A 6,925-nucleotide genomic window follows, 5' to 3' on the forward strand; every position below is an offset into this window, starting at 1 on the left:
CTCTGCAGCAGGTGCTTCAGGTCCTCCTCAGTTTGAGCAAGCAGGGTTGCGTTATCTGCATAATGCAGATTGTTGATAGATCTTCCACCAATCTTGACCCGACATGTATGTATGTTGCCTGCATTAGCTTCTTTTAATCCTGTCCACAAGCCACTCAATACTTTCTTCAGCATAGCTCTGCACAATTCCACAAATTCAAGCTCTTGTAGGCATTGTTGTTGTAGGCCATCGAGTCGAAACTGACCCACAGCTGATCCTCCAGTGGATTTTCAGAAGTAATTGCATGGGAAGGAGATTGCCCAGCCTTCTCCTGCTGAAGCAAGGAATCAAGCCCATTGCCTTCGAGATTACAGCAGAGATTCTTACCCCTAGGTCACCAGAGCTTTCTAGTAATAGCAATTTTATAGAGAGGAGAGAAGTAAGACCTCTTTAGAGAGCAGTAGATAAGCAAGTATCAGAGAAAGCAAGGAAGCCATTTATAAGACACCTAAGACTAATCTAATCTAAGTAGAAGGAATAAAAAATGAAGTTCCTAAAGCAGAAATGTTTTACATGTCAGAGGTATAATGATGAGGCCATTATAGATAAAGTTATTAAGGAAAAAACTAGCAGGGGACACAATCAGAGGTGTGAAGGCAGTCAAATTGTGGTGGACAATTCTAGAGCATTACGAAGACTTTGGCTTTTGAAAGTGAAAGTGAAATAAAATAGTTAAAGATTATGAGTAGAGAAGTTATTTACTGAATTGTACTTGGAAAGTAGAGCATTTTAAAAAATTTTACAAAGCTCAATTAATCAGTATTTTTCCTTCCTGTTTCATGTTATCTTTGTTCTAAGAAAACTTTGCCTATTTAATTTTTCAAAGACTTTCTTATATATCTTCTATTAAAAGTTTTATAGACTTAGGTTGTGCAATTAAGTCTATAGTTCCTTTCCAGTTAAGGTTTGTTGTTGTTGTAGGTGCCATCAAGTTGCCTATGACTCATACTGACTCTATTATCAACCAATCTGCACCCTCTCCTATACTGTCCCATCCTCACAATCTTTGTCACATACAAGTCCATTGCTACAGTCATTGTGTCAATCCATCTGGTTGAGGGTAGTCCTCTTTTTCACATTCCTTCTACCTTTCCAAGCATTCCTTATTATCTAAGGAATAACCTCTCAAAGAAACAAGCCCAAAATTTATGAGATAAAGCTTCACCATCTTTGCCTCCAAGGATCACTCTGGCTGCACTTTCTCCAAGACATATCTAATTGTTCTTTTTATAGACTCATTTAGGTAACATAGTGCCAATTGTTGAAATATTCTTCCTCATCTCTTTTAATTGCCTATCACTGTTGTTGAAAATTAATTAATCCTTTATTTGTGCGCTTATTTTTATAAACTCAACTTTGTTCCTTTGGTCTATATGTCTTACTTTCACCAGAGACAAATTGAATTGTTTATTGCTCTTTAAAAATCATTTTAAAGTGAGCTAAGCTGAGTCTTCAATATTATAACATTAAGAAATAGTGTGGATTATTCTTGTTCCTTTGCATTGCTATATACAGCTTAGAATCAATTTGTCAATTTCAAAAAGAATATAAAACCAAATAACCTGTTGATTTTTAAATGGAATTGCAATATTATTTTGGTGGAAAGCAGGAGACTAGGACATCTTAAGTCATCGTTCTTTGGGAGTGGTGTTGATAACTCAAAGGTGGTGCTAATATCTTTGGTGGTTTGAATCCACCACACAGGCTCTGCCAGAGAAGGTGGACGGTCTTCTCAAATGTCAGGTGTAGCCTACACAACACAGTGTAGTTTCAGTTATAACTCAATTCTGACTTAACAGCAATGTGTTGGACTTTTTGTTTGTATGTTTTTTTTTTTAGTTCATGAATATGGCATGCCTTTCCATCCATTGATTAAACTTTTAAAAATTTTAGTCAGTTATATTGTGGATATTTTATTGCAGAAGAGTTGGATATATTTAAGAAAAACAAAGAGGCAAGGTTGCATGAAAATATTAGAAACATGTATTAGTCAAAGGAATTGTGTGTATCACATAAAAAAATTCTTACTACTGTCTCCATACCTTTTCAATCTGTATGCAGAACAGATCATCTGAGATGCTGGGCTGTATGAGGAGGAATGTGGTATCAGGATTGGTCGAAGAGTCATCAACAACCTGCATTATGCAGATGACACAACCCTGCTTGCTGAAACTGAGGAGGACCTGAATTACTTGCTCCTGAAGGTCAAGGACTGCAGCCTTCTTGAAGCTCAACATCAAGAAAACAAAGATTCTCACCACTGGGCCAATTGGCAGCATCAGTATGGATGGTGAAGAGATTGAGATAGTTAAGAGTTTTAGTTTGCTTGGCTCCACAGTCAACACTTTTGGAATCAGCAGCCAGGAAATCAAGAGACGAATTGCATTGGGAAAGTCAGCTGTGAGGGACCTCTCAAGAGTACTGAAGAACAACAATGTCAGGCTGGAGACTAAGGTGCGCCTGCTCTGGGTTATAGTCTTCGCAATTGTGTGCTATGCATCAGAGAGTTGGACAGTGACTAGGGATGATAGAAAGAGAATTGATGCCCTTTGAGCTGTGGTGCTAGACAAAAGTTTGTCCTGGAGAGGGTGAAGCCAAGACTGCCCCTTGGAGTCAAGGATTCTGAAGCGTTGTCTGACATACTTTGGGCATGTTGCAAGAAGGGATCTCTTGGAGAGAGACAGCATGTTTGGGAGAGTGGAGGGACGGCGCAGGAGAGGAAGACCCTCAATGAGATGGATCGACTCTGTGATTGTGGTGGTGGGGAGTGAGTGTGTCAGAGATGGTGAGGTTGGCACAGGATAGAGTAGGGTGTAGGGCTCTTGTACATAGGGTTGCAAGCGATTCAATGGCATATAACAACAACAACTTTCATTAGTCAAATGATTCAATTAAAATAGACAACATACTGAGCAACTTTTTCACCAAAAAGAAAAACAACAAAAAACAAAACATAACTGAATAAGCACATATATCAGGAATCAGCAAAGCTTGCCTAATGAGTCAACTCCAGCTTCCTATAATTTTTGTAAATACAGCTTTACTGGAAGATAGCCATGCCTGTTTGCATTTATCTTATCATTGGCTATTTTCATGTAATAACACCAGAATTGAATAGTTTCAACAGAAATTAAACAACATATAAAAATGAAAGTATTTATTTTATATAACACCAACACCAACAACAACAGCATAGAAAGAGAGAGCAGTTGGCCTAGCAGATGGAAAGCCATGCTCCCAAGCCAAAGGTGGGTGACTCTACTCCATAGCCCTCAGGCCTGCCATTGTTTTTGGTGAAACGTTCTTCTAGGTCATGTAACCTCGGTATGTCCACTTGCTGTACAGAGGTAACTCGTGGTTGCTGTGAAGCCAAACACTGTGACACTGATGAGTCAAACGCGAGAATGGTTACCCATGGTGGACAGTGTTTGGTGAAGCTCCACAATTAAAACAAGCTCGGAAACAGGAGTGGCATCTGCTTCCATAATAGCTTGCCTCTGGAAACCCTATGAACCTGAAGAAAGGACGAAAGTTATGTAGGAAGTGTCCAGGACTTTTGTTCTTAGGGTTACTATGAGTTGCCTGTGACTCAACGGCACTTAACAACATCACAAAAAAAGTTTGCTAACCTTAATCTATATCAAAAGACCATGGAGGATATTATGCTTAGTGAAATATATTTTTGTCAAAAAAAGACAAATACGGCGTAATGCCACTGTTACAAAAGAGTACTGACATAGGTGTTAGGGGATAAATAATGTATACTGCATTGAAAGAGATGAGGGAGAGAACTGTTTAAAAGGATATATGATTAGGTATTATTGGTATGACAGGAGTTCAGAAAGAAGGTAGCATGGTGGAGTGGACTTGGGGGAGGGATGAATAAACAATGAAAGAATTTTTTTCCTTCTACTTTTCAAAAAGAAGGACGAATTGGGTGGGAGGGGTGGGGAGGGAGAAAAGTGCAACAATGAATGAATGGAAATCCAAAGTCTCTGTAAATTTTCACTAAAATAAACTTTTTAAAAAGAGAGTTAACATGATGAAGCATAATAAAATACTAATTGTAGTAACTGAAACCTGAAAGGGATCTTTGGACCTAAATACGATTAATGTTCTTACTACTAAGATAATGAATTAATTGAACATAAAATAAAAGCAAGCCTAATAATAAAAAAGTCATTAGTAATATGGAAGTTTAATACCACAATTCATACCCATTCATCCATCAGGTTGACTAAAACTCTTTGAAGATTTGATCATCCCAAATTTGGCAAAGATATAGTACTCTTGAATATGTAGAAATCTCCTTCATGCTATTATGAGAAAGAAAATCCAAACAGTAACTTAGTCTAACAAGCCAGTTTTTGCCACTGCAATCCAGGTGTTACTATGCATGCTTCAGAAGTAGCATTCATTCCTGGTCTGTGAATCAGCCCAGCCAAGGCTTTCAGACCCTCCCAAGACAACTAAGCAGAGAGCAGCAGAGGTTTCACGGCTGACCACACGAAGGACATAATCTTTCTATTTGAGGAAATTGGTGACTCAGGAGGAAGACTCAATGATTTATTTCAGTGCTTTGATTGATGTGAACATTTCTAATCTCGAACTTTGAAGAAAGAACTTGACCAATGCAATTTCCCTAGATGGCCACAAAGGGGCAATACTGGTTCAGAGGAAGTACAATTGGTGTCATATATACATATTCAACAGGTAGCCACAGTTTATCCTTAAAAGAATCTAATTTATAAATTATTATCTTTCACTCTGCTTCAAAACATCTGATTGAGTCATCTTTCTACCTGCCTACAAGCAGGTATTAGATCCTGTGGAATCAAGTATGACCTACAGTGACCTGATGAACAGCAAACCTGAACCCTGCCTATTCTGTGGCGTTCTCATCATCTCTGAAACACTAGAACTCATCGCTGAAGTCACTGTTTCAGTCCATCTCATTGGGGGTCTTCCTCGCCTTCACTACTCCTCCGTTTTACCTACGTATAAATGTTTCTTTTCCTAAATGATATCTATGCTTACTCTAATCCACTGAAGCAGAATAATAATTGACTGTGTAGTCCAACAAGTCTTAGAAAATACCGACCATATTTCAAGGTCAGTGTTACCTAAACTTTTCTAACATAAACTCCCTTTGTCCCAGATACAACCAATCACATTAACTAATCTGTTTATGTTGTTATGTACTATTGGTTGAGAACAGACTCAAAGCTGGCCTCCAGTGGGTTGTTAGAGGCAGTAAATCACACATATAGGTATGTATGGTATATGTATTTGTTGTTGTATGTAGAGTACACTATGCAGTGTTTGCTACTGAGTTAGAACCAACTCATAGCTGACCCTACAATGGATTTTTAGAGGCAATAAATCACATGACAGATTATTTCTCTTTCTCTTGCAGTTTATCAGAATGCATATATGTTCAGAACACACACACTTATACACACACATACACATATATATAAAAGGTATGTGTGTATCTATATATACATATAGAAGGTACACACACATATATATACAAACATGTATGTTGTTGTTGTTGTGTTGTTCTGTGCTATCAAGAAACCTGCGACCCATAGCGACCCTATATGTACAACGGCTCTGAACCTTGCCCTATCCTGAGCCAGTCTCACAAAATCCTACACATCACCCCCATTGCTCCAGTTACTGTATCAATTCATCTCATCTGGAATATTCCCTCCTACGCTGTCCCTCCACCATTCCAAGCATGAGATCCTTCTCCAAGGACTAATCTCTCCTGGCAAAGTGCCTAAGTATGTGAACGGGAGCTTCAAAATCCTAGCCTCCAAGGAGAAACTTGATTTTACCCTCTCCAAGGCAGACATATTTGTTTTCTTGGAAGTCCATGGTATGTTCAAAACTTTTCTCCAGCACCACAATTCGAAGGTATCAATTCTTCTTCTGTCATCCTTAGTCATTGTTGAGCTCTCTGATGCATAGCAAGTAATTGGGAAGACCATGACCTAGATTAGAAGCACCTTAGTCTCTAGACTGACATTTTTGCTTTTCAGTACTCTGAAGAGTACTGTTAGAGGGCCTATTATGGGTCTGTTTCAACTCTATGGTAATTACAAAAAATACTTATGCATTCTGCTCTGGTATCCTAGTGATAGGAAGCTGTGTGCAATCTCAAAGGCATGCAGTTCAAACCCATCAGCTGCCCACCAGCTGCTCTTCAAGGAAAGGATAAACAATCTCTTCCAATGATGCTTGGGAGGGTGGAGGGACAGTGTAGGAGAGGAAGACACTCGATGAGAAGGACTGATTCAGTGACTGGGGTAATGGGAGCTGATTCAGTGACTGGGGTAATGGGAGTAGGTGTGTCAGAGATGGTCATATTGGCACAAGATAGAGAAGGATTTAGGGCTGTTGTACATAGTTTCACTATAAGTTGCAGGCGACTCAATGGCACATAACAACAACAATAGTATAATCTTATAATTCATTAATTAAATTGTTAGAAGACAAAATTTAAAAATAATTTTATTACCTTTTATTATATTTAAGATCATGTAGATTGAGTACATATGAAAATGATAATAAAATTTATGTTTTCTAGGGCACAAAAGTCATATATCTTTTCTATATTTTGATCCATGAACCTAACTCGCAATAGAAGTGTACATATTATTTTATGTTCAAAGCAAATTTTAAATAGAATAATATTAAAAAAATATGATCATGTGTCTTCATGACACTCTCCTTGCATCATTGCAAAATATGTGCTGTTGGAGCAGGTGTGACCTCTTCTAACAAGCTTAGCTTTCCAGGTCTACAGTTCTAAACACTGGAAAGGTAAAGGGGACCAGGAGAAAGAAAATTTCAAATTAAACCTAATCTACATTTTAGG

This window comes from Elephantulus edwardii, unplaced genomic scaffold, assembly GCF_000299155.1.
Source record: "Elephantulus edwardii isolate Elephantulus edwardi_28Jun2011 unplaced genomic scaffold, EleEdw1.0 scaffold00026, whole genome shotgun sequence".
NCBI classification, from domain to species: Eukaryota; Metazoa; Chordata; class Mammalia; order Macroscelidea; family Macroscelididae; genus Elephantulus; species Elephantulus edwardii.